The 25,859-nt window shown below is 46.4% G+C and overlaps 50 non-coding genes across 50 annotated transcripts; 26 read left to right on the plus strand and 24 right to left on the minus strand.

Moving 5' to 3' along the window:
• Nucleotides 1-113: 113 nt before the first annotated feature.
• trnal-cag (transfer RNA leucine (anticodon CAG)) lies at nt 114-196 on the minus strand. Its single transcript has one exon. It is a non-coding gene; the product is annotated as a tRNA-Leu (tRNA).
• Nucleotides 197-290: 94 nt separating this feature from the next.
• trnam-cau (transfer RNA methionine (anticodon CAU)) lies at nt 291-363 on the plus strand. Its single transcript has one exon. It is a non-coding gene; the product is annotated as a tRNA-Met (tRNA).
• A 621-nt stretch (nt 364-984) lies between these two features.
• On the minus strand, nt 985-1,067 carry trnal-cag (transfer RNA leucine (anticodon CAG)). The gene has a single exon. It is a non-coding gene; the product is annotated as a tRNA-Leu (tRNA).
• A 94-nt stretch (nt 1,068-1,161) lies between these two features.
• Nucleotides 1,162-1,234, plus strand: trnam-cau (transfer RNA methionine (anticodon CAU)). The gene has a single exon. It is a non-coding gene; the product is annotated as a tRNA-Met (tRNA).
• Nucleotides 1,235-1,855: 621 nt separating this feature from the next.
• trnal-cag (transfer RNA leucine (anticodon CAG)) lies at nt 1,856-1,938 on the minus strand. Its single transcript has one exon. It is a non-coding gene; the product is annotated as a tRNA-Leu (tRNA).
• A 94-nt stretch (nt 1,939-2,032) lies between these two features.
• On the plus strand, nt 2,033-2,105 carry trnam-cau (transfer RNA methionine (anticodon CAU)). The gene has a single exon. It is a non-coding gene; the product is annotated as a tRNA-Met (tRNA).
• Nucleotides 2,106-2,701: 596 nt separating this feature from the next.
• Nucleotides 2,702-2,784, minus strand: trnal-cag (transfer RNA leucine (anticodon CAG)). The gene has a single exon. It is a non-coding gene; the product is annotated as a tRNA-Leu (tRNA).
• A 94-nt stretch (nt 2,785-2,878) lies between these two features.
• On the plus strand, nt 2,879-2,951 carry trnam-cau (transfer RNA methionine (anticodon CAU)). The gene has a single exon. It is a non-coding gene; the product is annotated as a tRNA-Met (tRNA).
• Nucleotides 2,952-3,572: 621 nt separating this feature from the next.
• trnal-cag (transfer RNA leucine (anticodon CAG)) lies at nt 3,573-3,655 on the minus strand. Its single transcript has one exon. It is a non-coding gene; the product is annotated as a tRNA-Leu (tRNA).
• Nucleotides 3,656-3,749: 94 nt separating this feature from the next.
• trnam-cau (transfer RNA methionine (anticodon CAU)) lies at nt 3,750-3,822 on the plus strand. The gene has a single exon. It is a non-coding gene; the product is annotated as a tRNA-Met (tRNA).
• Nucleotides 3,823-4,443: 621 nt separating this feature from the next.
• Nucleotides 4,444-4,526, minus strand: trnal-cag (transfer RNA leucine (anticodon CAG)). Its single transcript has one exon. It is a non-coding gene; the product is annotated as a tRNA-Leu (tRNA).
• A 94-nt stretch (nt 4,527-4,620) lies between these two features.
• trnam-cau (transfer RNA methionine (anticodon CAU)) lies at nt 4,621-4,693 on the plus strand. The gene has a single exon. It is a non-coding gene; the product is annotated as a tRNA-Met (tRNA).
• A 621-nt stretch (nt 4,694-5,314) lies between these two features.
• trnal-cag (transfer RNA leucine (anticodon CAG)) lies at nt 5,315-5,397 on the minus strand. Its single transcript has one exon. It is a non-coding gene; the product is annotated as a tRNA-Leu (tRNA).
• Nucleotides 5,398-5,491: 94 nt separating this feature from the next.
• On the plus strand, nt 5,492-5,564 carry trnam-cau (transfer RNA methionine (anticodon CAU)). Its single transcript has one exon. It is a non-coding gene; the product is annotated as a tRNA-Met (tRNA).
• A 596-nt stretch (nt 5,565-6,160) lies between these two features.
• trnal-cag (transfer RNA leucine (anticodon CAG)) lies at nt 6,161-6,243 on the minus strand. Its single transcript has one exon. It is a non-coding gene; the product is annotated as a tRNA-Leu (tRNA).
• Nucleotides 6,244-6,337: 94 nt separating this feature from the next.
• On the plus strand, nt 6,338-6,410 carry trnam-cau (transfer RNA methionine (anticodon CAU)). The gene has a single exon. It is a non-coding gene; the product is annotated as a tRNA-Met (tRNA).
• A 596-nt stretch (nt 6,411-7,006) lies between these two features.
• Nucleotides 7,007-7,089, minus strand: trnal-cag (transfer RNA leucine (anticodon CAG)). The gene has a single exon. It is a non-coding gene; the product is annotated as a tRNA-Leu (tRNA).
• Nucleotides 7,090-7,183: 94 nt separating this feature from the next.
• On the plus strand, nt 7,184-7,256 carry trnam-cau (transfer RNA methionine (anticodon CAU)). The gene has a single exon. It is a non-coding gene; the product is annotated as a tRNA-Met (tRNA).
• Nucleotides 7,257-7,852: 596 nt separating this feature from the next.
• On the minus strand, nt 7,853-7,935 carry trnal-cag (transfer RNA leucine (anticodon CAG)). The gene has a single exon. It is a non-coding gene; the product is annotated as a tRNA-Leu (tRNA).
• Nucleotides 7,936-8,029: 94 nt separating this feature from the next.
• Nucleotides 8,030-8,102, plus strand: trnam-cau (transfer RNA methionine (anticodon CAU)). The gene has a single exon. It is a non-coding gene; the product is annotated as a tRNA-Met (tRNA).
• A 596-nt stretch (nt 8,103-8,698) lies between these two features.
• trnal-cag (transfer RNA leucine (anticodon CAG)) lies at nt 8,699-8,781 on the minus strand. The gene has a single exon. It is a non-coding gene; the product is annotated as a tRNA-Leu (tRNA).
• A 94-nt stretch (nt 8,782-8,875) lies between these two features.
• On the plus strand, nt 8,876-8,948 carry trnam-cau (transfer RNA methionine (anticodon CAU)). Its single transcript has one exon. It is a non-coding gene; the product is annotated as a tRNA-Met (tRNA).
• A 621-nt stretch (nt 8,949-9,569) lies between these two features.
• Nucleotides 9,570-9,652, minus strand: trnal-cag (transfer RNA leucine (anticodon CAG)). The gene has a single exon. It is a non-coding gene; the product is annotated as a tRNA-Leu (tRNA).
• A 94-nt stretch (nt 9,653-9,746) lies between these two features.
• On the plus strand, nt 9,747-9,819 carry trnam-cau (transfer RNA methionine (anticodon CAU)). The gene has a single exon. It is a non-coding gene; the product is annotated as a tRNA-Met (tRNA).
• Nucleotides 9,820-10,415: 596 nt separating this feature from the next.
• trnal-cag (transfer RNA leucine (anticodon CAG)) lies at nt 10,416-10,498 on the minus strand. Its single transcript has one exon. It is a non-coding gene; the product is annotated as a tRNA-Leu (tRNA).
• Nucleotides 10,499-10,592: 94 nt separating this feature from the next.
• On the plus strand, nt 10,593-10,665 carry trnam-cau (transfer RNA methionine (anticodon CAU)). The gene has a single exon. It is a non-coding gene; the product is annotated as a tRNA-Met (tRNA).
• Nucleotides 10,666-11,261: 596 nt separating this feature from the next.
• Nucleotides 11,262-11,344, minus strand: trnal-cag (transfer RNA leucine (anticodon CAG)). Its single transcript has one exon. It is a non-coding gene; the product is annotated as a tRNA-Leu (tRNA).
• A 94-nt stretch (nt 11,345-11,438) lies between these two features.
• On the plus strand, nt 11,439-11,511 carry trnam-cau (transfer RNA methionine (anticodon CAU)). The gene has a single exon. It is a non-coding gene; the product is annotated as a tRNA-Met (tRNA).
• A 621-nt stretch (nt 11,512-12,132) lies between these two features.
• Nucleotides 12,133-12,215, minus strand: trnal-cag (transfer RNA leucine (anticodon CAG)). Its single transcript has one exon. It is a non-coding gene; the product is annotated as a tRNA-Leu (tRNA).
• A 94-nt stretch (nt 12,216-12,309) lies between these two features.
• On the plus strand, nt 12,310-12,382 carry trnam-cau (transfer RNA methionine (anticodon CAU)). The gene has a single exon. It is a non-coding gene; the product is annotated as a tRNA-Met (tRNA).
• Nucleotides 12,383-12,978: 596 nt separating this feature from the next.
• On the minus strand, nt 12,979-13,061 carry trnal-cag (transfer RNA leucine (anticodon CAG)). Its single transcript has one exon. It is a non-coding gene; the product is annotated as a tRNA-Leu (tRNA).
• A 94-nt stretch (nt 13,062-13,155) lies between these two features.
• On the plus strand, nt 13,156-13,228 carry trnam-cau (transfer RNA methionine (anticodon CAU)). Its single transcript has one exon. It is a non-coding gene; the product is annotated as a tRNA-Met (tRNA).
• A 596-nt stretch (nt 13,229-13,824) lies between these two features.
• Nucleotides 13,825-13,907, minus strand: trnal-cag (transfer RNA leucine (anticodon CAG)). The gene has a single exon. It is a non-coding gene; the product is annotated as a tRNA-Leu (tRNA).
• A 94-nt stretch (nt 13,908-14,001) lies between these two features.
• trnam-cau (transfer RNA methionine (anticodon CAU)) lies at nt 14,002-14,074 on the plus strand. Its single transcript has one exon. It is a non-coding gene; the product is annotated as a tRNA-Met (tRNA).
• A 596-nt stretch (nt 14,075-14,670) lies between these two features.
• Nucleotides 14,671-14,753, minus strand: trnal-cag (transfer RNA leucine (anticodon CAG)). Its single transcript has one exon. It is a non-coding gene; the product is annotated as a tRNA-Leu (tRNA).
• A 94-nt stretch (nt 14,754-14,847) lies between these two features.
• On the plus strand, nt 14,848-14,920 carry trnam-cau (transfer RNA methionine (anticodon CAU)). The gene has a single exon. It is a non-coding gene; the product is annotated as a tRNA-Met (tRNA).
• A 2,690-nt stretch (nt 14,921-17,610) lies between these two features.
• Nucleotides 17,611-17,683, plus strand: trnam-cau (transfer RNA methionine (anticodon CAU)). Its single transcript has one exon. It is a non-coding gene; the product is annotated as a tRNA-Met (tRNA).
• A 621-nt stretch (nt 17,684-18,304) lies between these two features.
• trnal-cag (transfer RNA leucine (anticodon CAG)) lies at nt 18,305-18,387 on the minus strand. Its single transcript has one exon. It is a non-coding gene; the product is annotated as a tRNA-Leu (tRNA).
• Nucleotides 18,388-18,481: 94 nt separating this feature from the next.
• On the plus strand, nt 18,482-18,554 carry trnam-cau (transfer RNA methionine (anticodon CAU)). Its single transcript has one exon. It is a non-coding gene; the product is annotated as a tRNA-Met (tRNA).
• A 596-nt stretch (nt 18,555-19,150) lies between these two features.
• trnal-cag (transfer RNA leucine (anticodon CAG)) lies at nt 19,151-19,233 on the minus strand. The gene has a single exon. It is a non-coding gene; the product is annotated as a tRNA-Leu (tRNA).
• A 94-nt stretch (nt 19,234-19,327) lies between these two features.
• trnam-cau (transfer RNA methionine (anticodon CAU)) lies at nt 19,328-19,400 on the plus strand. Its single transcript has one exon. It is a non-coding gene; the product is annotated as a tRNA-Met (tRNA).
• A 2,690-nt stretch (nt 19,401-22,090) lies between these two features.
• trnam-cau (transfer RNA methionine (anticodon CAU)) lies at nt 22,091-22,163 on the plus strand. Its single transcript has one exon. It is a non-coding gene; the product is annotated as a tRNA-Met (tRNA).
• Nucleotides 22,164-22,784: 621 nt separating this feature from the next.
• Nucleotides 22,785-22,867, minus strand: trnal-cag (transfer RNA leucine (anticodon CAG)). Its single transcript has one exon. It is a non-coding gene; the product is annotated as a tRNA-Leu (tRNA).
• Nucleotides 22,868-22,961: 94 nt separating this feature from the next.
• trnam-cau (transfer RNA methionine (anticodon CAU)) lies at nt 22,962-23,034 on the plus strand. Its single transcript has one exon. It is a non-coding gene; the product is annotated as a tRNA-Met (tRNA).
• Nucleotides 23,035-23,630: 596 nt separating this feature from the next.
• On the minus strand, nt 23,631-23,713 carry trnal-cag (transfer RNA leucine (anticodon CAG)). Its single transcript has one exon. It is a non-coding gene; the product is annotated as a tRNA-Leu (tRNA).
• Nucleotides 23,714-23,807: 94 nt separating this feature from the next.
• On the plus strand, nt 23,808-23,880 carry trnam-cau (transfer RNA methionine (anticodon CAU)). The gene has a single exon. It is a non-coding gene; the product is annotated as a tRNA-Met (tRNA).
• Nucleotides 23,881-24,476: 596 nt separating this feature from the next.
• Nucleotides 24,477-24,559, minus strand: trnal-cag (transfer RNA leucine (anticodon CAG)). Its single transcript has one exon. It is a non-coding gene; the product is annotated as a tRNA-Leu (tRNA).
• A 94-nt stretch (nt 24,560-24,653) lies between these two features.
• trnam-cau (transfer RNA methionine (anticodon CAU)) lies at nt 24,654-24,726 on the plus strand. Its single transcript has one exon. It is a non-coding gene; the product is annotated as a tRNA-Met (tRNA).
• Nucleotides 24,727-25,322: 596 nt separating this feature from the next.
• On the minus strand, nt 25,323-25,405 carry trnal-cag (transfer RNA leucine (anticodon CAG)). The gene has a single exon. It is a non-coding gene; the product is annotated as a tRNA-Leu (tRNA).
• A 94-nt stretch (nt 25,406-25,499) lies between these two features.
• Nucleotides 25,500-25,572, plus strand: trnam-cau (transfer RNA methionine (anticodon CAU)). The gene has a single exon. It is a non-coding gene; the product is annotated as a tRNA-Met (tRNA).
• Nucleotides 25,573-25,859: the final 287 nt, after the last annotated feature.

A 25,859-nucleotide genomic window follows, 5' to 3' on the forward strand; every position in this document is an offset into this window, starting at 1 on the left:
AGCTGTTGCGATCAATGCGTCAGGGACACGCTTTTCTTGACGTGACACAAGGCAAAGTTACAGCCTTCCTTGGCCATGGTGCCAGAGGGCTGTCTGCAGCCAAAACCTAAGTCTGTCAGAAGTGGGATTCGAACCCACGCCTCCAGAGGAGACTGCGACCTGAACGCAGCGCCTTAGACCGCTCGGCCATCCTGACTCGCTTTTTCAGCGGAGGGTGACCTGTTGTAGCCACACCTACAGGCAGGGACAGAGAAGCTAGTTCTTCGCTGTTCAGACCAGTCAACCCACTGGCCTCGTTGGCGCAGTAGGCAGCGCGTCAGTCTCATTATCTGAAGGTCGTGAGTTCGAGCCTCACACGGGGCAGTTTGGTAATTTTTGATACCGGAGAACGCTTAGACGACAGGGCGGGCTTCTCTCTTCACCTCCGCCTGCTTGTCTCTTTCTCCTGAGGGAAAAAGGACACAGCTCAACTGAAAGGTGGACGACATGACATTTTGTGAGAAACTGTGGGGTCCAGGTAAATTCCCTGAAACCCATCCAGCAACATTGCACTCAGTTCTAGGCCACCCTTTCACATATACAATATAATGGACATTCAGTATTCACGCTGGGCTAATGCTGAATGAATGCAGAAATAGCATCCCTGTCATATTCATGTAACAAGCAGCACTGTCCTTGTGAGTTTTTCTTAAGGGTAATATCATGCTGGCATTCGGACTGAAATTCCCTGTCACTGGGAAGGCAAGCTTTCGTGAACCTTAAAGTAATGCTGTATTTATCGTAATGAAGTGTTGACTCGATTCTAATACAGCTTCACATATTCTACCAAGTCAAGGCTTCAGAGAAAGCTGTTGCGATCAATGCGTCAGGGACACGCTTTTCTTGACGTGACACAAGGCAAAGTTGGCAAAGTTACAGCCTTCCTTGGCCATGCTGCCAGAGGGCTGAAGACCGTAGCTGCTGTCTGCAGCCAAAACCTAAGTCTGTCAGAAGTGGGATTCGAACCCACGCCTCCAGAGGAGACTGCGACCTGAACGCAGCGCCTTAGACCGCTCGGCCATCCTGACTCGCTTGTTCAGCGGAGGGTGACCTGTTGTAGCCACACCTACAGGCAGGGACAGAGAAGCTAGTTCTTCGCTGTTCAGACCGGCCAACCCACCGGCCTCGTTGGCGCAGTAGGCAGCGCGTCAGTCTCATAATCTGAAGGTCGTGAGTTCGAGCCTCACACGGGGCAGTTTGGTAATTTTTGATACCGGAGAACGCTTAGACGACAGGGCGGGCTTCTCTCTTCACCTCCGCCTGCTTGTCTCTTTCTCCTGAGGGAAAAAGGACACAGCTCAACTGAAAGGTGGACGACATGACATTTTGTGAGAAACTGTGGGGTCCAGGTAAATTCCCTGAAACCCATCCAGCAACATTGCACTCAGTTCTAGGCCACCCTTTCACATATACAATATAATGGACATTCAGTATTCACGCTGGGCTAATGCTGAATGAATGCAGAAATAGCATCCCTGTCATATTCATGTAACAAGCAGCACTGTCCTTGTGAGTTTTTCTTAAGGGTAATATCATGCTGGCATTCGGACTGAAATTCCCTGTCACTGGGAAGGCAAGCTTTCGTGAACCTTAAAGTAATGCTGTATTTATCGTAATGAAGTGTTGACTCGATTCTAATACAGCTTCACATATTCTACCAAGTCAAGGCTTCAGAGAAAGCTGTTGCGATCAATGCGTCAGGGACACGCTTTTCTTGACGTGACACAAGGCAAAGTTGGCAAAGTTACAGCCTTCCTTGGCCATGGTGCCAGAGGGCTGAAGACCGTAGCTGCTGTCTGCAGCCAAAACCTAAGTCTGTCAGAAGTGGGATTCGAACCCACGCCTCCAGAGGAGACTGCGACCTGAACGCAGCGCCTTAGACCGCTCGGCCATCCTGACTCCCTTGTTCAGCGGAGGGTGACCTGTTGTAGCCACACCTACAGGCAGGGACAGAGAAGCTAGTTCTTCGCTGTTCAGACCGGTCAACCCACTGGCCTCGTTGGCGCAGTAGGCAGCGCGTCAGTCTCATAATCTGAAGGTCGTGAGTTCGAGCCTCACACGGGGCAGTTTGGTAATTTTTGATACCGGAGAACGCTTAGACGACAGGGCGGGCTTCTCTCTTCACCTCCGCCTGCTTGTCTCTTTCTCCTGAGGGAAAAAGGACACAGCTCAACTGAAAGGTGGACGACATGACATTTTGTGAGAAACTGTGGGGTCCAGGTAAATTCCCTGAAACCCATCCAGCAACATTGCACTCAGTTCTAGGCCACCCTTTCACATATACAATATAATGGACATTCAGTATTCACGCTGGGCTAATGCTGAATGAATGCAGAAATAGCATCCCTGTCATATTCATGTAACAAGCAGCACTGTCCTTGTGAGTTTTTCTTAAGGGTAATATCATGCTGGCATTCGGACTGAAATTCCCTGTCACTGGGAAGGCAAGCTTTCGTGAACCTTAAAGTAATGCTGTATTTATCGTAATGAAGTGTTGACTCGATTCTAATACAGCTTCACATATTCTACCAAGTCAAGGCTTCAGAGAAAGCTGTTGCGATCAATGCGTCAGGGACACGCTTTTCTTGACGTGACACAAGGCAAAGTTACAGCCTTCCTTGGCCATGGTGCCAGAGGGCTGTCTGCAGCCAAAACCTAAGTCTGTCAGAAGTGGGATTCGAACCCACGCCTCCAGAGGAGACTGCGACCTGAACGCAGCGCCTTAGACCGCTCGGCCATCCTGACTCGCTTTTTCAGCGGAGGGTGACCTGTTGTAGCCACACCTACAGGCAGGGACAGAGAAGCTAGTTCTTCGCTGTTCAGACCGGTCAGCCCACTGGCCTCGTTGGCGCAGTAGGCAGCGCGTCAGTCTCATAATCTGAAGGTCGTGAGTTCGAGCCTCACACGGGGCAGTTTGGTAATTTTTGATACCGGAGAACGCTTAGACGACAGGGCGGGCTTCTCTCTTCACCTCCGCCTGCTTGTCTCTTTCTCCTGAGGGAAAAAGGACACAGCTCAACTGAAAGGTGGACGACATGACATTTTGTGAGAAACTGTGGGGTCCAGGTAAATTCCCTGAAACCCATCCAGCAACATTGCACTCAGTTCTAGGCCACCCTTTCACATATACAATATAATGGACATTCAGTATTCACGCTGGGCTAATGCTGAATGAATGCAGAAATAGCATCCCTGTCATATTCATGTAACAAGCAGCACTGTCCTTGTGAGTTTTTCTTAAGGGTAATATCATGCTGGCATTCGGACTGAAATTCCCTGTCACTGGGAAGGCAAGCTTTCGTGAACCTTAAAGTAATGCTGTATTTATCGTAATGAAGTGTTGACTCGATTCTAATACAGCTTCACATATTCTACCAAGTCAAGGCTTCAGAGAAAGCTGTTGCGATCAATGCGTCAGGGACACGCTTTTCTTGACGTGACACAAGGCAAAGTTGGCAAAGTTACAGCCTTCCTTGGCCATGCTGCCAGAGGGCTGAAGACCGTAGCTGCTGTCTGCAGCCAAAACCTAAGTCTGTCAGAAGTGGGATTCGAACCCACGCCTCCAGAGGAGACTGCGACCTGAACGCAGCGCCTTAGACCGCTCGGCCATCCTGACTCGCTTGTTCAGCGGAGGGTGACCTGTTGTAGCCACACCTACAGGCAGGGACAGAGAAGCTAGTTCTTCGCTGTTCAGACCGGCCAACCCACCGGCCTCGTTGGCGCAGTAGGCAGCGCGTCAGTCTCATAATCTGAAGGTCGTGAGTTCGAGCCTCACACGGGGCAGTTTGGTAATTTTTGATACCGGAGAACGCTTAGACGACAGGGCGGGCTTCTCTCTTCACCTCCGCCTGCTTGTCTCTTTCTCCTGAGGGAAAAAGGACACAGCTCAACTGAAAGGTGGACGACATGACATTTTGTGAGAAACTGTGGGGTCCAGGTAAATTCCCTGAAACCCATCCAGCAACATTGCACTCAGTTCTAGGCCACCCTTTCACATATACAATATAATGGACATTCAGTATTCACGCTGGGCTAATGCTGAATGAATGCAGAAATAGCATCCCTGTCATATTCATGTAACAAGCAGCACTGTCCTTGTGAGTTTTTCTTAAGGGTAATATCATGCTGGCATTCGGACTGAAATTCCCTGTCACTGGGAAGGCAAGCTTTCGTGAACCTTAAAGTAATGCTGTATTTATCGTAATGAAGTGTTGACTCGATTCTAATACAGCTTCACATATTCTACCAAGTCAAGGCTTCAGAGAAAGCTGTTGCGATCAATGCGTCAGGGACACGCTTTTCTTGACGTGACACAAGGCAAAGTTGGCAAAGTTACAGCCTTCCTTGGCCATGGTGCCAGAGGGCTGAAGACCGTAGCTGCTGTCTGCAGCCAAAACCTAAGTCTGTCAGAAGTGGGATTCGAACCCACGCCTCCAGAGGAGACTGCGACCTGAACGCAGCGCCTTAGACCGCTCGGCCATCCTGACTCCCTTGTTCAGCGGAGGGTGACCTGTTGTAGCCACACCTACAGGCAGGGACAGAGAAGCTAGTTCTTCGCTGTTCAGACCGGTCAACCCACTGGCCTCGTTGGCGCAGTAGGCAGCGCGTCAGTCTCATAATCTGAAGGTCGTGAGTTCGAGCCTCACACGGGGCAGTTTGGTAATTTTTGATACCGGAGAACGCTTAGACGACAGGGCGGGCTTCTCTCTTCACCTCCGCCTGCTTGTCTCTTTCTCCTGAGGGAAAAAGGACACAGCTCAACTGAAAGGTGGACGACATGACATTTTGTGAGAAACTGTGGGGTCCAGGTAAATTCCCTGAAACCCATCCAGCAACATTGCACTCAGTTCTAGGCCACCCTTTCACATATACAATATAATGGACATTCAGTATTCACGCTGGGCTAATGCTGAATGAATGCAGAAATAGCATCCCTGTCATATTCATGTAACAAGCAGCACTGTCCTTGTGAGTTTTTCTTAAGGGTAATATCATGCTGGCATTCGGACTGAAATTCCCTGTCACTGGGAAGGCAAGCTTTCGTGAACCTTAAAGTAATGCTGTATTTATCGTAATGAAGTGTTGACTCGATTCTAATACAGCTTCACATATTCTACCAAGTCAAGGCTTCAGAGAAAGCTGTTGCGATCAATGCGTCAGGGACACGCTTTTCTTGACGTGACACAAGGCAAAGTTGGCAAAGTTACAGCCTTCCTTGGCCATGCTGCCAGAGGGCTGAAGACCGTAGCTGCTGTCTGCAGCCAAAACCTAAGTCTGTCAGAAGTGGGATTCGAACCCACGCCTCCAGAGGAGACTGCGACCTGAACGCAGCGCCTTAGACCGCTCGGCCATCCTGACTCGCTTGTTCAGCGGAGGGTGACCTGTTGTAGCCACACCTACAGGCAGGGACAGAGAAGCTAGTTCTTCGCTGTTCAGACCGGCCAACCCACCGGCCTCGTTGGCGCAGTAGGCAGCGCGTCAGTCTCATAATCTGAAGGTCGTGAGTTCGAGCCTCACTCGGGGCAGTTTCGTAATTTTTGATACCGGAGAACGCTTAGACGACAGGGCGGGCTTCTCTCTTCACCTCCGCCTGCTTGTCTCTTTCTCCTGAGGGAAAAAGGACACAGCTCAACTGAAAGGTGGACGACATGACATTTTGTGAGAAACTGTGGGGTCCAGGTAAATTCCCTGAAACCCATCCAGCAACATTGCACTCAGTTCTAGGCCACCCTTTCACATATACAATATAATGGACATTCAGTATTCACGCTGGGCTAATGCTGAATGAATGCAGAAATAGCATCCCTGTCATATTCATGTAACAAGCAGCACTGTCCTTGTGAGTTTTTCTTAAGGGTAATATCATGCTGGCATTCGGACTGAAATTCCCTGTCACTGGGAAGGCAAGCTTTCGTGAACCTTAAAGTAATGCTGTATTTATCGTAATGAAGTGTTGACTCGATTCTAATACAGCTTCACATATTCTACCAAGTCAAGGCTTCAGAGAAAGCTGTTGCGATCAATGCGTCAGGGACACGCTTTTCTTGACGTGACACAAGGCAAAGTTACAGCCTTCCTTGGCCATGGTGCCAGAGGGCTGTCTGCAGCCAAAACCTAAGTCTGTCAGAAGTGGGATTCGAACCCACGCCTCCAGAGGAGACTGCGACCTGAACGCAGCGCCTTAGACCGCTCGGCCATCCTGACTCGCTTTTTCAGCGGAGGGTGACCTGTTGTAGCCACACCTACAGGCAGGGACAGAGAAGCTAGTTCTTCGCTGTTCAGACCGGTCAACCCACTGGCCTCGTTGGCGCAGTAGGCAGCGCGTCAGTCTCATAATCTGAAGGTCGTGAGTTCGAGCCTCACACGGGGCAGTTTGGTAATTTTTGATACCGGAGAACGCTTAGACGACAGGGCGGGCTTCTCTCTTCACCTCCGCCTGCTTGTCTCTTTCTCCTGAGGGAAAAAGGACACAGCTCAACTGAAAGGTGGACGACATGACATTTTGTGAGAAACTGTGGGGTCCAGGTAAATTCCCTGAAACCCATCCAGCAACATTGCACTCAGTTCTAGGCCACCCTTTCACATATACAATATAATGGACATTCAGTATTCACGCTGGGCTAATGCTGAATGAATGCAGAAATAGCATCCCTGTCATATTCATGTAACAAGCAGCACTGTCCTTGTGAGTTTTTCTTAAGGGTAATATCATGCTGGCATTCGGACTGAAATTCCCTGTCACTGGGAAGGCAAGCTTTCGTGAACCTTAAAGTAATGCTGTATTTATCGTAATGAAGTGTTGACTCGATTCTAATACAGCTTCACATATTCTACCAAGTCAAGGCTTCAGAGAAAGCTGTTGCGATCAATGCGTCAGGGACACGCTTTTCTTGACGTGACACAAGGCAAAGTTACAGCCTTCCTTGGCCATGGTGCCAGAGGGCTGTCTGCAGCCAAAACCTAAGTCTGTCAGAAGTGGGATTCGAACCCACGCCTCCAGAGGAGACTGTGACCTGAACGCAGCGCCTTAGACCGCTCGGCCATCCTGACTCGCTTGCTCAGCGGAGGGTGACCTGTTGTAGCCACACCTACAGGCAGGGACAGAGAAGCTAGTTCTTCGCTGTTCAGACCGGTCAACCCACTGGCCTCGTTGGCGCAGTAGGCAGCGCGTCAGTCTCATAATCTGAAGGTCGTGAGTTCGAGCCTCACACGGGGCAGTTTGGTCATTTTTGATACCGGAGAACGCTTAGACGACAGGGCGGGCTTCTCTCTTCACCTCCGCCTGCTTGTCTCTTTCTCCTGAGGGAAAAAGGACACAGCTCAACTGAAAGGTGGACGACATGACATTTTGTGAGAAACTGTGGGGTCCAGGTAAATTCCCTGAAACCCATCCAGCAACATTGCACTCAGTTCTAGGCCACCCTTTCACATATACAATATAATGGACATTCAGTATTCACGCTGGGCTAATGCTGAATGAATGCAGAAATAGCATCCCTGTCATATTCATGTAACAAGCAGCACTGTCCTTGTGAGTTTTTCTTAAGGGTAATATCATGCTGGCATTCGGACTGAAATTCCCTGTCACTGGGAAGGCAAGCTTTCGTGAACCTTAAAGTAATGCTGTATTTATCGTAATGAAGTGTTGACTCGATTCTAATACAGCTTCACATATTCTACCAAGTCAAGGCTTCAGAGAAAGCTGTTGCGATCAATGCGTCAGGGACACGCTTTTCTTGACGTGACACAAGGCAAAGTTACAGCCTTCCTTGGCCATGGTGCCAGAGGGCTGTCTGCAGCCAAAACCTAAGTCTGTCAGAAGTGGGATTCGAACCCACGCCTCCAGAGGAGACTGCGACCTGAACGCAGCGCCTTAGACCGCTCGGCCATCCTGACTCGCTTGCTCAGCGGAGGGTGACCTGTTGTAGCCACACCTACAGGCAGGGACAGAGAAGCTAGTTCTTCGCTGTTCAGACCGGTCAAACCACCGGCCTCGTTGGCGCAGTAGGCAGCGTGTCAGTCTCATAATCTGAAGGTCGTGAGTTCGAGCCTCACACGGGGCAGTTTGGTCATTTTTGATACCGGAGAACGCTTAGACGACAGGGCGGGCTTCTCTCTTCACCTCCGCCTGCTTGTCTCTTTCTCCTGAGGGAAAAAGGACACAGCTCAACTGAAAGGTGGACGACATGACATTTTGTGAGAAACTGTGGGGTCCAGGTAAATTCCCTGAAACCCATCCAGCAACATTGCACTCAGTTCTAGGCCACCCTTTCACATATACAATATAATGGACATTCAGTATTCACGCTGGGCTAATGCTGAATGAATGCAGAAATAGCATCCCTGTCATATTCATGTAACAAGCAGCACTGTCCTTGTGAGTTTTTCTTAAGGGTAATATCATGCTGGCATTCGGACTGAAATTCCCTGTCACTGGGAAGGCAAGCTTTCGTGAACCTTAAAGTAATGCTGTATTTATCGTAATGAAGTGTTGACTCGATTCTAATACAGCTTCACATATTCTACCAAGTCAAGGCTTCAGAGAAAGCTGTTGCGATCAATGCGTCAGGGACACGCTTTTCTTGACGTGACACAAGGCAAAGTTACAGCCTTCCTTGGCCATGGTGCCAGAGGGCTGTCTGCAGCCAAAACCTAAGTCTGTCAGAAGTGGGATTCGAACCCACGCCTCCAGAGGAGACTGCGACCTGAACGCAGCGCCTTAGACCGCTCGGCCATCCTGACTCGCTTTTTCAGCGGAGGGTGACCTGTTGTAGCCACACCTACAGGCAGGGACAGAGAAGCTAGTTCTTCGCTGTTCAGACCGGCCAACCCACTGGCCTCGTTGGCGCAGTAGGCAGCGCGTCAGTCTCATTATCTGAAGGTCGTGAGTTCGAGCCTCACACGGGGCAGTTTGGTAATTTTTGATACCGGAGAACGCTTAGACGACAGGGCGGGCTTCTCTCTTCACCTCCGCCTGCTTGTCTCTTTCTCCTGAGGGAAAAAGGACACAGCTCAACTGAAAGGTGGACGACATGACATTTTGTGAGAAACTGTGGGGTCCAGGTAAATTCCCTGAAACCCATCCAGCAACATTGCACTCAGTTCTAGGCCACCCTTTCACATATACAATATAATGGACATTCAGTATTCACGCTGGGCTAATGCTGAATGAATGCAGAAATAGCATCCCTGTCATATTCATGTAACAAGCAGCACTGTCCTTGTGAGTTTTTCTTAAGGGTAATATCATGCTGGCATTCGGACTGAAATTCCCTGTCACTGGGAAGGCAAGCTTTCGTGAACCTTAAAGTAATGCTGTATTTATCGTAATGAAGTGTTGACTCGATTCTAATACAGCTTCACATATTCTACCAAGTCAAGGCTTCAGAGAAAGCTGTTGCGATCAATGCGTCAGGGACACGCTTTTCTTGACGTGACACAAGGCAAAGTTGGCAAAGTTACAGCCTTCCTTGGCCATGCTGCCAGAGGGCTGAAGACCGTAGCTGCTGTCTGCAGCCAAAACCTAAGTCTGTCAGAAGTGGGATTCGAACCCACGCCTCCAGAGGAGACTGCGACCTGAACGCAGCGCCTTAGACCGCTCGGCCATCCTGACTCGCTTGTTCAGCGGAGGGTGACCTGTTGTAGCCACACCTACAGGCAGGGACAGAGAAGCTAGTTCTTCGCTGTTCAGACCGGCCAACCCACCGGCCTCGTTGGCGCAGTAGGCAGCGCGTCAGTCTCATAATCTGAAGGTCGTGAGTTCGAGCCTCACTCGGGGCAGTTTCGTAATTTTTGATACCGGAGAACGCTTAGACGACAGGGCGGGCTTCTCTCTTCACCTCCGCCTGCTTGTCTCTTTCTCCTGAGGGAAAAAGGACACAGCTCAACTGAAAGGTGGACGACATGACATTTTGTGAGAAACTGTGGGGTCCAGGTAAATTCCCTGAAACCCATCCAGCAACATTGCACTCAGTTCTAGGCCACCCTTTCACATATACAATATAATGGACATTCAGTATTCACGCTGGGCTAATGCTGAATGAATGCAGAAATAGCATCCCTGTCATATTCATGTAACAAGCAGCACTGTCCTTGTGAGTTTTTCTTAAGGGTAATATCATGCTGGCATTCGGACTGAAATTCCCTGTCACTGGGAAGGCAAGCTTTCGTGAACCTTAAAGTAATGCTGTATTTATCGTAATGAAGTGTTGACTCGATTCTAATACAGCTTCACATATTCTACCAAGTCAAGGCTTCAGAGAAAGCTGTTGCGATCAATGCGTCAGGGACACGCTTTTCTTGACGTGACACAAGGCAAAGTTACAGCCTTCCTTGGCCATGGTGCCAGAGGGCTGTCTGCAGCCAAAACCTAAGTCTGTCAGAAGTGGGATTCGAACCCACGCCTCCAGAGGAGACTGCGACCTGAACGCAGCGCCTTAGACCGCTCGGCCATCCTGACTCGCTTGCTCAGCGGAGGGTGACCTGTTGTAGCCACACCTACAGGCAGGGACAGAGAAGCTAGTTCTTCGCTGTTCAGACCGGTCAACCCACCGGCCTCGTTGGTGCAGTAAGCAGCGCGTCAGTCTCATAATCTGAAGGTCGTGAGTTCGAGCCTCACACGGGGCAGTTTGGTCATTTTTGATACCGGAGAACGCTTAGACGACAGGGCGGGTTTCTCTCTTCACCTCCGCCTGCTTGTCTCTTTCTCCTGAGGGAAAAAGGACACAGCTCAACTGAAAGGTGGACGACATGACATTTTGTGAGAAACTGTGAGGTCCAGGTAAATTCCCTGAAACCCATCCAGCAACATTGCACTCAGTTCTAGGCCACCCTTTCACATATACAATATAATGGACATTCAGTATTCACGCTGGGCTAATGCTGAATGAATGCAGAAATAGCATCCCTGTCATATTCATGTAACAAGCAGCACTGTCCTTGTGAGTTTTTCTTAAGGGTAATATCATGCTGGCATTCGGACTGAAATTCCCTGTCACTGGGAAGGCAAGCTTTCGTGAACCTTAAAGTAATGCTGTATTTATCGTAATGAAGTGTTGACTCGATTCTAATACAGCTTCACATATTCTACCAAGTCAAGGCTTCAGAGAAAGCTGTTGCGATCAATGCGTCAGGGACACGCTTTTCTTGACGTGACACAAGGCAAAGTTACAGCCTTCCTTGGCCATGGTGCCAGAGGGCTGTCTGCAGCCAAAACCTAAGTCTGTCAGAAGTGGGATTCGAACCCACGCCTCCAGAGGAGACTGCGACCTGAACGCAGCGCCTTAGACCGCTCGGCCATCCTGACTCGCTTTTTCAGCGGAGGGTGACCTGTTGTAGCCACACCTACAGGCAGGGACAGAGAAGCTAGTTCTTCGCTGTTCAGACCAGTCAACCCACTGGCCTCGTTGGCGCAGTAGGCAGCGCGTCAGTCTCATTATCTGAAGGTCGTGAGTTCGAGCCTCACACGGGGCAGTTTGGTAATTTTTGATACCGGAGAACGCTTAGACGACAGGGCGGGCTTCTCTCTTCACCTCCGCCTGCTTGTCTCTTTCTCCTGAGGGAAAAAGGACACAGCTCAACTGAAAGGTGGACGACATGACATTTTGTGAGAAACTGTGGGGTCCAGGTAAATTCCCTGAAACCCATCCAGCAACATTGCACTCAGTTCTAGGCCACCCTTTCACATATACAATATAATGGACATTCAGTATTCACGCTGGGCTAATGCTGAATGAATGCAGAAATAGCATCCCTGTCATATTCATGTAACAAGCAGCACTGTCCTTGTGAGTTTTTCTTAAGGGTAATATCATGCTGGCATTCGGACTGAAATTCCCTGTCACTGGGAAGGCAAGCTTTCGTGAACCTTAAAGTAATGCTGTATTTATCGTAATGAAGTGTTGACTCGATTCTAATACAGCTTCACATATTCTACCAAGTCAAGGCTTCAGAGAAAGCTGTTGCGATCAATGCGTCAGGGACACGCTTTTCTTGACGTGACACAAGGCAAAGTTGGCAAAGTTACAGCCTTCCTTGGCCATGCTGCCAGAGGGCTGAAGACCGTAGCTGCTGTCTGCAGCCAAAACCTAAGTCTGTCAGAAGTGGGATTCGAACCCACGCCTCCAGAGGAGACTGCGACCTGAACGCAGCGCCTTAGACCGCTCGGCCATCCTGACTCGCTTGTTCAGCGGAGGGTGACCTGTTGTAGCCACACCTACAGGCAGGGACAGAGAAGCTAGTTCTTCGCTGTTCAGACCGGCCAACCCACCGGCCTCGTTGGCGCAGTAGGCAGCGCGTCAGTCTCATAATCTGAAGGTCGTGAGTTCGAGCCTCACTCGGGGCAGTTTCGTAATTTTTGATACCGGAGAACGCTTAGACGACAGGGCGGGCTTCTCTCTTCACCTCCGCCTGCTTGTCTCTTTCTCCTGAGGGAAAAAGGACACAGCTCAACTGAAAGGTGGACGACATGACATTTTGTGAGAAACTGTGGGGTCCAGGTAAATTCCCTGAAACCCATCCAGCAACATTGCACTCAGTTCTAGGCCACCCTTTCACATATACAATATAATGGACATTCAGTATTCACGCTGGGCTAATGCTGAATGAATGCAGAAATAGCATCCCTGTCATATTCATGTAACAAGCAGCACTGTCCTTGTGAGTTTTTCTTAAGGGTAATATCATGCTGGCATTCGGACTGAAATTCCCTGTCACTGGGAAGGCAAGCTTTCGTGAACCTTAAAGTAATGCTGTATTTATCGTAATGAAGTGTTGACTCGATTCTAATACAGCTTCACATATTCTACCAAGTCAAGGCTTCAGAGAAAGCTGTTGCGATCAATGCGTCAGGGACACGCTTTTCTTGACGTGACACAAGGCAAAGTTACAGCCTTCCTTGGCCATGGTGCCAGAGGGCTGTCTGCAGCCAAAACCTAAGTCTGTCAGAAGTGGGATTCGAACCCACGCCTCCAGAGGAGACTGCGACCTGAACGCAGCGCCTTAGACCGCTCGGCCATCCTGACTCGCTTTTTCAGCGGAGGGTGACCTGTTGTAGCCACACCTACAGGCAGGGACAGAGAAGCTAGTTCTTCGCTGTTCAGACCGGTCAACCCACTGGCCTCGTTGGCGCAGTAGGCAGCGCGTCAGTCTCATAATCTGAAGGTCGTGAGTTCGAGCCTCACACGGGGCAGTTTGGTAATTTTTGATACCGGAGAACGCTTAGACGACAGGGCGGGCTTCTCTCTTCACCTCCGCCTGCTTGTCTCTTTCTCCTGAGGGAAAAAGGACACAGCTCAACTGAAAGGTGGACGACATGACATTTTGTGAGAAACTGTGGGGTCCAGGTAAATTCCCTGAAACCCATCCAGCAACATTGCACTCAGTTCTAGGCCACCCTTTCACATATACAATATAATGGACATTCAGTATTCACGCTGGGCTAATGCTGAATGAATGCAGAAATAGCATCCCTGTCATATTCATGTAACAAGCAGCACTGTCCTTGTGAGTTTTTCTTAAGGGTAATATCATGCTGGCATTCGGACTGAAATTCCCTGTCACTGGGAAGGCAAGCTTTCGTGAACCTTAAAGTAATGCTGTATTTATCGTAATGAAGTGTTGACTCGATTCTAATACAGCTTCACATATTCTACCAAGTCAAGGCTTCAGAGAAAGCTGTTGCGATCAATGCGTCAGGGACACGCTTTTCTTGACGTGACACAAGGCAAAGTTACAGCCTTCCTTGGCCATGGTGCCAGAGGGCTGTCTGCAGCCAAAACCTAAGTCTGTCAGAAGTGGGATTCGAACCCACGCCTCCAGAGGAGACTGCGACCTGAACGCAGCGCCTTAGACCGCTCGGCCATCCTGACTCGCTTGCTCAGCGGAGGGTGACCTGTTGTAGCCACACCTACAGGCAGGGACAGAGAAGCTAGTTCTTCGCTGTTCAGACCGGTCAACCCACCGGCCTCGTTGGCGCAGTAGGCAGCGTGTCAGTCTCATAATCTGAAGGTCGTGAGTTCGAGCCTCACACGGGGCAGTTTGGTCATTTTTGATACCGGAGAACGCTTAGACGACAGGGCGGGCTTCTCTCTTCACCTCCGCCTGCTTGTCTCTTTCTCCTGAGGGAAAAAGGACACAGCTCAACTGAAAGGTGGACGACATGACATTTTGTGAGAAACTGTGGGGTCCAGGTAAATTCCCTGAAACCCATCCAGCAACATTGCACTCAGTTCTAGGCCACCCTTTCACATATACAATATAATGGACATTCAGTATTCACGCTGGGCTAATGCTGAATGAATGCAGAAATAGCATCCCTGTCATATTCATGTAACAAGCAGCACTGTCCTTGTGAGTTTTTCTTAAGGGTAATATCATGCTGGCATTCGGACTGAAATTCCCTGTCACTGGGAAGGCAAGCTTTCGTGAACCTTAAAGTAATGCTGTATTTATCGTAATGAAGTGTTGACTCGATTCTAATACAGCTTCACATATTCTACCAAGTCAAGGCTTCAGAGAAAGCTGTTGCGATCAATGCGTCAGGGACACGCTTTTCTTGACGTGACACAAGGCAAAGTTACAGCCTTCCTTGGCCATGGTGCCAGAGGGCTGTCTGCAGCCAAAACCTAAGTCTGTCAGAAGTGGGATTCGAACCCACGCCTCCAGAGGAGACTGCGACCTGAACGCAGCGCCTTAGACCGCTCGGCCATCCTGACTCGCTTTTTCAGCGGAGGGTGACCTGTTGTAGCCACACCTACAGGCAGGGACAGAGAAGCTAGTTCTTCGCTGTTCAGACCGGCCAACCCACTGGCCTCGTTGGCGCAGTAGGCAGCGCGTCAGTCTCATTATCTGAAGGTCGTGAGTTCGAGCCTCACACGGGGCAGTTTGGTAATTTTTGATACCGGAGAACGCTTAGACGACAGGGCGGGCTTCTCTCTTCACCTCCGCCTGCTTGTCTCTTTCTCCTGAGGGAAAAAGGACACAGCTCAACTGAAAGGTGGACGACATGACATTTTGTGAGAAACTGTGGGGTCCAGGTAAATTCCCTGAAACGCATCCAGCAACATTGCACTCAGTTCTAGTCCACCCTTTCACATATACAATATAATGGACATTCAGTATTCACGCTGGGCTAATGCTGAATGAATGCAGAAATAGCATCCCTGTCATATTCATGTAACAAGCAGCACTGTCCTTGTGAGTTTTTCTTAAGGGTAATATCATGCTGGCATTCGGACTGAAATTCCCTGTCACTGGGAAGGCAAGCTTTCGTGAACCTTAAAGTAATGCTGTATTTATCGTAATGAAGTGTTGACTCGATTCTAATACAGCTTCACATATTCTACCAAGTCAAGGCTTCAGAGAAAGCTGTTGCGATCAATGCGTCAGGGACACGCTTTTCTTGACGTGACACAAGGCAAAGTTGGCAAAGTTACAGCCTTCCTTGGCCATGCTGCCAGAGGGCTGAAGACCGTAGCTGCTGTCTGCAGCCAAAACCTAAGTCTGTCAGAAGTGGGATTCGAACCCACGCCTCCAGAGGAGACTGCGACCTGAACGCCAGCTGCCGAAGGATAGTCCGACATTATTTTGGAAATGTCGAGCAATGTTGAACTGTGCAGCCAATCACGTCGAAGCACTATAACATTTGGGCCAATCGCGTCGAAGCGCTTCAACATTTCCAGCCAATCATAAAGCGCTATTCTTAACATTTTCTTAACATTTTCGACATTTGACCAATCAGAGTAGAAGAGAATGTCGACGGCACGTTTTCGCGTATTGCCGCTAGGCGGAGGAGTCAGCGTTCTAGTCAGGTGTCAATCAAATTGCCGAACCGAGCCGAAGGTGTACGAAAGAATGACACATCCTCAGGGGGCGTGTCAGTGGTCAAAAATACTTGTTTGAATACTTATTTAATATTTCATTTTATTTATTTAATATTCATTACTGGATTGTTGGAATATTTGTAAAATTAAAAACAAACTGGGAAATTATTGCTTTTTGTTTTTTACTTTTATTTCCCTTTTCATTTATTGTTCTTTGAATACTTATTTAATATTTTATTTTATTTATTTAATATTGATTACCATTCTGTTGGCACAATTGCAAAATAAAAACAAACTGGAAAATTATTGTTTTTTTGTTTTTTACTTTTATTTTCATTTTATTTCCCTTTTCATTTATTTTTGTTTGAAAACGTATTTAATATTTCATTTTATTTATTTAATATTCATTACTGTATTGTTGGAATAATTGTAAAATAAAAACAAACTGGAAAGTTATTGTTTTTTACATTTATTTTCATTTTATTTCCCTTTTCATTTATTGTTGTTTAAAAACTTATTCAATATTTAATTTTATTTATTTAATATTCATAACTGTATTGTTGGAATAATTGTAAAATAAAAACAAACTGGGAAATTATTGCTTTTTGTTTTTTACTTTTATTTCCCTTTTCATTTATTGTTGTTTAAACTTATTTAATATTTCATTTTATTTATTTAATATTCATTACTGTATTGTTGGAATAATTGTAAAATAAAAACAAACTGGAAAGTTATTGCTTTTTGTTTTTTACTTTTATTTTCATTTTATTTCCCTTTTCATTTATTGTTGTTTGAAAACTTATTTAATATTTCATTTTATTTATTTAATATTCATTACTGTATTGTTGGAATAATTGTAAAATAAAAACAAACTGGGAAATTATTGCTTTTTGTTTTTTACTTTTATTTTCATTTTATTTCCCTTTTCATTTATTGTTGTTTGAAAACTTATTTAATAGTTAGTATAATTGTATTCATTTAATATTCATTACTGTTCTGTTGGCATGATTGTAAATTATAATTTTCAGCATATTAATGACTATTTTATTCTAAATACTATCTTTTTTTCATTAAAAATAACAGATTTATAAGTGTCTTGAATGAATGTAACATACAAAACTCCTAATCAGAATAAGTAATATCAATTAAACAAAGAATAATAGTATGCTTAATCAGAATAAATAATATTAATACAACAACTACAAAATAATAAGTAATAATAACATCAACATCAACAATACCACAGTTCCATTGGCATTCTTTATTTTTCATGAAAGAATTGTACATATGTACATTTCATTAACCTTCAAAATTGCATTTATTTAATGAAATTAACAATATAACAATAACAATACAAAAAGGTGCCTTTATCTGGATTCGAACCCCGGTCTTGGTGATCGCCTACAATAGGAAACAGTGTAATATAAATGCGCGATTTTCACGCACAAAGAAACCTGAAAATGTATCGTAGCGTGCATGCTAAGGAAGTATTATGTTCCAACGTCACATTTCACTCTTTCTTTTCGTCATTTTTTCTCTTTCTTCTTCCCTTTCTCCTTTTCTTCCTTCCCCCTTTTCTTCCCTTCTTCCCCGTCTTTGACGGACTATTGTTCCCCAGCTTGAACGCAGCGCCTTAGACCGCTCGGCCATCCTGACTCGCTTTTTCAGCGGAGGGTGACCTGTTGTAGCCACACCTACAGGCAGGGACAGAGAAGCTAGTTCTTCGCTGTTCAGACCAGTCAACCCACTGGCCTCGTTGGCGCAGTAGGCAGCGCGTCAGTCTCATTATCTGAAGGTCGTGAGTTCGAGCCTCACACGGGGCAGTTTGGTAATTTTTGATACCGGAGAACGCTTAGACGACAGGGCGGGCTTCTCTCTTCACCTCCGCCTGCTTGTCTCTTTCTCCTGAGGGAAAAAGGACACAGCTCAACTGAAAGGTGGACGACATGACATTTTGTGAGAAACTGTGGGGTCCAGGTAAATTCCCTGAAACCCATCCAGCAACATTGCACTCAGTTCTAGGCCACCCTTTCACATATACAATATAATGGACATTCAGTATTCACGCTGGGCTAATGCTGAATGAATGCAGAAATAGCATCCCTGTCATATTCATGTAACAAGCAGCACTGTCCTTGTGAGTTTTTCTTAAGGGTAATATCATGCTGGCATTCGGACTGAAATTCCCTGTCACTGGGAAGGCAAGCTTTCGTGAACCTTAAAGTAATGCTGTATTTATCGTAATGAAGTGTTGACTCGATTCTAATACAGCTTCACATATTCTACCAAGTCAAGGCTTCAGAGAAAGCTGTTGCGATCAATGCGTCAGGGACACGCTTTTCTTGACGTGACACAAGGCAAAGTTGGCAAAGTTACAGCCTTCCTTGGCCATGCTGCCAGAGGGCTGAAGACCGTAGCTGCTGTCTGCAGCCAAAACCTAAGTCTGTCAGAAGTGGGATTCGAACCCACGCCTCCAGAGGAGACTGCGACCTGAACGCAGCGCCTTAGACCGCTCGGCCATCCTGACTCGCTTGTTCAGCGGAGGGTGACCTGTTGTAGCCACACCTACAGGCAGGGACAGAGAAGCTAGTTCTTCGCTGTTCAGACCGGCCAACCCACCGGCCTCGTTGGCGCAGTAGGCAGCGCGTCAGTCTCATAATCTGAAGGTCGTGAGTTCGAGCCTCACTCGGGGCAGTTTCGTAATTTTTGATACCGGAGAACGCTTAGACGACAGGGCGGGCTTCTCTCTTCACCTCCGCCTGCTTGTCTCTTTCTCCTGAGGGAAAAAGGACACAGCTCAACTGAAAGGTGGACGACATGACATTTTGTGAGAAACTGTGGGGTCCAGGTAAATTCCCTGAAACCCATCCAGCAACATTGCACTCAGTTCTAGGCCACCCTTTCACATATACAATATAATGGACATTCAGTATTCACGCTGGGCTAATGCTGAATGAATGCAGAAATAGCATCCCTGTCATATTCATGTAACAAGCAGCACTGTCCTTGTGAGTTTTTCTTAAGGGTAATATCATGCTGGCATTCGGACTGAAATTCCCTGTCACTGGGAAGGCAAGCTTTCGTGAACCTTAAAGTAATGCTGTATTTATCGTAATGAAGTGTTGACTCGATTCTAATACAGCTTCACATATTCTACCAAGTCAAGGCTTCAGAGAAAGCTGTTGCGATCAATGCGTCAGGGACACGCTTTTCTTGACGTGACACAAGGCAAAGTTACAGCCTTCCTTGGCCATGGTGCCAGAGGGCTGTCTGCAGCCAAAACCTAAGTCTGTCAGAAGTGGGATTCGAACCCACGCCTCCAGAGGAGACTGCGACCTGAACGCAGCGCCTTAGACCGCTCGGCCATCCTGACTCGCTTTTTCAGCGGAGGGTGACCTGTTGTAGCCACACCTACAGGCAGGGACAGAGAAGCTAGTTCTTCGCTGTTCAGACCGGTCAACCCACTGGCCTCGTTGGCGCAGTAGGCAGCGCGTCAGTCTCATAATCTGAAGGTCGTGAGTTCGAGCCTCACACGGGGCAGTTTGGTAATTTTTGATACCGGAGAACGCTTAGACGACAGGGCGGGCTTCTCTCTTCACCTCCGCCTGCTTGTCTCTTTCTCCTGAGGGAAAAAGGACACAGCTCAACTGAAAGGTGGACGACATGACATTTTGTGAGAAACTGTGGGGTCCAGGTAAATTCCCTGAAACCCATCCAGCAACATTGCACTCAGTTCTAGGCCACCCTTTCACATATACAATATAATGGACATTCAGTATTCACGCTGGGCTAATGCTGAATGAATGCAGAAATAGCATCCCTGTCATATTCATGTAACAAGCAGCACTGTCCTTGTGAGTTTTTCTTAAGGGTAATATCATGCTGGCATTCGGACTGAAATTCCCTGTCACTGGGAAGGCAAGCTTTCGTGAACCTTAAAGTAATGCTGTATTTATCGTAATGAAGTGTTGACTCGATTCTAATACAGCTTCACATATTCTACCAAGTCAAGGCTTCAGAGAAAGCTGTTGCGATCAATGTGTCAGGGACACGCTTTTCTTGACGTGACACAAGGAAAAGTTGGCAAAGTTACAGCCTTCCTTGGCCATGGTGCCAGAGGGCTGAAGACCGTAGCTGCTGTCTGCAGCCAAAACCTAAGTCTGTCAGAAGTGGGATTCGAACCCACGCCTCCAGAGGAGACTGCGACCTGAACGCCAGCTGCCGAAGGATAGTCCGACATTATTTTGGAAATGTCGAGCAATGTTGAACTGTGCAGCCAATCACGTCGAAGCACTATAACATTTGGGCCAATCGCGTCGAAGCGCTTCAACATTTCCAGCCAATCATAAAGCGCTATTCTTAACATTTTCTTAACATTTTCGACATTTGACCAATCAGAGTAGAAGAGAATGTCGACGGCACGTTTTCGCGTATTGCCGCTAGGCGGAGGAGTCAGCGTTCTAGTCAGGTGTCAATCAAATTGCCGAACCGAGCCGAAGGTGTACGAAAGAATGACACATCCTCAGGGGGCGTGTCAGTGGTCAAAAATACTTGTTTGAATACTTATTTAATATTTCATTTTATTTATTTAATATTCATTACTGGATTGTTGGAATATTTGTAAAATTAAAAACAAACTGGGAAATTATTGCTTTTTGTTTTTTACTTTTATTTCCCTTTTCATTTATTGTTCTTTGAATACTTATTTAATATTTTATTTTATTTATTTAATATTGATTACCATTCTGTTGGCACAATTGCAAAATAAAAACAAACTGGAAAATTATTGTTTTTTTGTTTTTTACTTTTATTTTCATTTTATTTCCCTTTTCATTTATTTTTGTTTGAAAACGTATTTAATATTTCATTTTATTTATTTAATATTCATTACTGTATTGTTGGAATAATTGTAAAATAAAAACAAACTGGAAAGTTATTGTTTTTTACATTTATTTTCATTTTATTTCCCTTTTCATTTATTGTTGTTTAAAAACTTATTCAATATTTAATTTTATTTATTTAATATTCATAACTGTATTGTTGGAATAATTGTAAAATAAAAACAAACTGGGAAATTATTGCTTTTTGTTTTTTACTTTTATTTCCCTTTTCATTTATTGTTGTTTAAACTTATTTAATATTTCATTTTATTTATTTAATATTCATTACTGTATTGTTGGAATAATTGTAAAATAAAAACAAACTGGAAAGTTATTGCTTTTTGTTTTTTACTTTTATTTTCATTTTATTTCCCTTTTCATTTATTGTTGTTTGAAAACTTATTTAATATTTCATTTTATTTATTTAATATTCATTACTGTATTGTTGGAATAATTGTAAAATAAAAACAAACTGGGAAATTATTGCTTTTTGTTTTTTACTTTTATTTTCATTTTATTTCCCTTTTCATTTATTGTTGTTTGAAAACTTATTTAATAGTTAGTATAATTGTATTCATTTAATATTCATTACTGTTCTGTTGGCATGATTGTAAATTATAATTTTCAGCATATTAATGACTATTTTATTCTAAATACTATCTTTTTTTCATTAAAAATAACAGATTTATAAGTGTCTTGAATGAATGTAACATACAAAACTCCTAATCAGAATAAGTAATATCAATTAAACAAAGAATAATAGTATGCTTAATCAGAATAAATAATATTAATACAACAACTACAAAATAATAAGTAATAATAACATCAACATCAACAATACCACAGTTCCATTGGCATTCTTTATTTTTCATGAAAGAATTGTACATATGTACATTTCATTAACCTTCAAAATTGCATTTATTTAATGAAATTAACAATATAACAATAACAATACAAAAAGGTGCCTTTATCTGGATTCGAACCCCGGTCTTGGTGATCGCCTACAATAGGAAACAGTGTAATATAAATGCGCGATTTTCACGCACAAAGAAACCTGAAAATGTATCGTAGCGTGCATGCTAAGGAAGTATTATGTTCCAACGTCACATTTCACTCTTTCTTTTCGTCATTTTTTCTCTTTCTTCTTCCCTTTCTCCTTTTCTTCCTTCCCCCTTTTCTTCCCTTCTTCCCCGTCTTTGACGGACTATTGTTCCCCAGCTTGAACGCAGCGCCTTAGACCGCTCGGCCATCCTGACTCGCTTTTTCAGCGGAGGGTGACCTGTTGTAGCCACACCTACAGGCAGGGACAGAGAAGCTAGTTCTTCGCTGTTCAGACCAGTCAACCCACTGGCCTCGTTGGCGCAGTAGGCAGCGCGTCAGTCTCATTATCTGAAGGTCGTGAGTTCGAGCCTCACACGGGGCAGTTTGGTAATTTTTGATACCGGAGAACGCTTAGACGACAGGGCGGGCTTCTCTCTTCACCTCCGCCTGCTTGTCTCTTTCTCCTGAGGGAAAAAGGACACAGCTCAACTGAAAGGTGGACGACATGACATTTTGTGAGAAACTGTGGGGTCCAGGTAAATTCCCTGAAACCCATCCAGCAACATTGCACTCAGTTCTAGGCCACCCTTTCACATATACAATATAATGGACATTCAGTATTCACGCTGGGCTAATGCTGAATGAATGCAGAAATAGCATCCCTGTCATATTCATGTAACAAGCAGCACTGTCCTTGTGAGTTTTTCTTAAGGGTAATATCATGCTGGCATTCGGACTGAAATTCCCTGTCACTGGGAAGGCAAGCTTTCGTGAACCTTAAAGTAATGCTGTATTTATCGTAATGAAGTGTTGACTCGATTCTAATACAGCTTCACATATTCTACCAAGTCAAGGCTTCAGAGAAAGCTGTTGCGATCAATGCGTCAGGGACACGCTTTTCTTGACGTGACACAAGGCAAAGTTGGCAAAGTTACAGCCTTCCTTGGCCATGCTGCCAGAGGGCTGAAGACCGTAGCTGCTGTCTGCAGCCAAAACCTAAGTCTGTCAGAAGTGGGATTCGAACCCACGCCTCCAGAGGAGACTGCGACCTGAACGCAGCGCCTTAGACCGCTCGGCCATCCTGACTCGCTTGTTCAGCGGAGGGTGACCTGTTGTAGCCACACCTACAGGCAGGGACAGAGAAGCTAGTTCTTCGCTGTTCAGACCGGCCAACCCACCGGCCTCGTTGGCGCAGTAGGCAGCGCGTCAGTCTCATAATCTGAAGGTCGTGAGTTCGAGCCTCACTCGGGGCAGTTTCGTAATTTTTGATACCGGAGAACGCTTAGACGACAGGGCGGGCTTCTCTCTTCACCTCCGCCTGCTTGTCTCTTTCTCCTGAGGGAAAAAGGACACAGCTCAACTGAAAGGTGGACGACATGACATTTTGTGAGAAACTGTGGGGTCCAGGTAAATTCCCTGAAACCCATCCAGCAACATTGCACTCAGTTCTAGGCCACCCTTTCACATATACAATATAATGGACATTCAGTATTCACGCTGGGCTAATGCTGAATGAATGCAGAAATAGCATCCCTGTCATATTCATGTAACAAGCAGCACTGTCCTTGTGAGTTTTTCTTAAGGGTAATATCATGCTGGCATTCGGACTGAAATTCCCTGTCACTGGGAAGGCAAGCTTTCGTGAACCTTAAAGTAATGCTGTATTTATCGTAATGAAGTGTTGACTCGATTCTAATACAGCTTCACATATTCTACCAAGTCAAGGCTTCAGAGAAAGCTGTTGCGATCAATGCGTCAGGGACACGCTTTTCTTGACGTGACACAAGGCAAAGTTACAGCCTTCCTTGGCCATGGTGCCAGAGGGCTGTCTGCAGCCAAAACCTAAGTCTGTCAGAAGTGGGATTCGAACCCACGCCTCCAGAGGAGACTGCGACCTGAACGCAGCGCCTTAGACCGCTCGGCCATCCTGACTCGCTTTTTCAGCGGAGGGTGACCTGTTGTAGCCACACCTACAGGCAGGGACAGAGAAGCTAGTTCTTCGCTGTTCAGACCGGTCAACCCACTGGCCTCGTTGGCGCAGTAGGCAGCGCGTCAGTCTCATAATCTGAAGGTCGTGAGTTCGAGCCTCACACGGGGCAGTTTGGTAATTTTTGATACCGGAGAACGCTTAGACGACAGGGCGGGCTTCTCTCTTCACCTCCGCCTGCTTGTCTCTTTCTCCTGAGGGAAAAAGGACACAGCTCAACTGAAAGGTGGACGACATGACATTTTGTGAGAAACTGTGGGGTCCAGGTAAATTCCCTGAAACCCATCCAGCAACATTGCACTCAGTTCTAGGCCACCCTTTCACATATACAATATAATGGACATTCAGTATTCACGCTGGGCTAATGCTGAATGAATGCAGAAATAGCATCCCTGTCATATTCATGTAACAAGCAGCACTGTCCTTGTGAGTTTTTCTTAAGGGTAATATCATGCTGGCATTCGGACTGAAATTCCCTGTCACTGGGAAGGCAAGCTTTCGTGAACCTTAAAGTAATGCTGTATTTATCGTAATGAAGTGTTGACTCGATTCTAATACAGCTTCACATATTCTACCAAGTCAAGGCTTCAGAGAAAGCTGTTGCGATCAATGCGTCAGGGACACGCTTTTCTTGACGTGACACAAGGCAAAGTTACAGCCTTCCTTGGCCATGGTGCCAGAGGGCTGTCTGCAGCCAAAACCTAAGTCTGTCAGAAGTGGGATTCGAACCCACGCCTCCAGAGGAGACTGCGACCTGAACGCAGCGCCTTAGACCGCTCGGCCATCCTGACTCGCTTGCTCAGCGGAGGGTGACCTGTTGTAGCCACACCTACAGGCAGGGACAGAGAAGCTAGTTCTTCGCTGTTCAGACCGGTCAACCCACCGGCCTCGTTGGCGCAGTAGGCAGCGTGTCAGTCTCATAATCTGAAGGTCGTGAGTTCGAGCCTCACACGGGGCAGTTTGGTCATTTTTGATACCGGAGAACGCTTAGACGACAGGGCGGGCTTCTCTCTTCACCTCCGCCTGCTTGTCTCTTTCTCCTGAGGGAAAAAGGACACAGCTCAACTGAAAGGTGGACGACATGACATTTTGTGAGAAACTGTGGGGTCCAGGTAAATTCCCTGAAACCCATCCAGCAACATTGCACTCAGTTCTAGGCCACCCTTTCACATATACAATATAATGGACATTCAGTATTCACGCTGGGCTAATGCTGAATGAATGCAGAAATAGCATCCCTGTCATATTCATGTAACAAGCAGCACTGTCCTTGTGAGTTTTTCTTAAGGGTAATATCATGCTGGCATTCGGACTGAAATTCCCTGTCACTGGGAAGGCAAGCTTTCGTGAACCTTAAAGTAATGCTGTATTTATCGTAATGAAGTGTTGACTCGATTCTAATACAGCTTCACATATTCTACCAAGTCAAGGCTTCAGAGAAAGCTGTTGCGATCAATGCGTCAGGGACACGCTTTTCTTGACGTGACACAAGGCAAAGTTACAGCCTTCCTTGGCCATGGTGCCAGAGGGCTGTCTGCAGCCAAAACCTAAGTCTGTCAGAAGTGGGATTCGAACCCACGCCTCCAGAGGAGACTGCGACCTGAACGCAGCGCCTTAGACCGCTCGGCCATCCTGACTCGCTTTTTCAGCGGAGGGTGACCTGTTGTAGCCACACCTACAGGCAGGGACAGAGAAGCTAGTTCTTCGCTGTTCAGACCGGCCAACCCACTGGCCTCGTTGGCGCAGTAGGCAGCGCGTCAGTCTCATTATCTGAAGGTCGTGAGTTCGAGCCTCACACGGGGCAGTTTGGTAATTTTTGATACCGGAGAACGCTTAGACGACAGGGCGGGCTTCTCTCTTCACCTCCGCCTGCTTGTCTCTTTCTCCTGAGGGAAAAAGGACACAGCTCAACTGAAAGGTGGACGACATGACATTTTGTGAGAAACTGTGGGGTCCAGGTAAATTCCCTGAAACCCATCCAGCAACATTGCACTCAGTTCTAGGCCACCCTTTCACATATACAATATAATGGACATTCAGTATTCACGCTGGGCTAATGCTGAATGAATGCAGAAATAGCATCCCTGTCAT

This window comes from Garra rufa, chromosome 1, assembly GCF_049309525.1.
Source record: "Garra rufa chromosome 1, GarRuf1.0, whole genome shotgun sequence".
NCBI classification, from domain to species: Eukaryota; Metazoa; Chordata; class Actinopteri; order Cypriniformes; family Cyprinidae; genus Garra; species Garra rufa.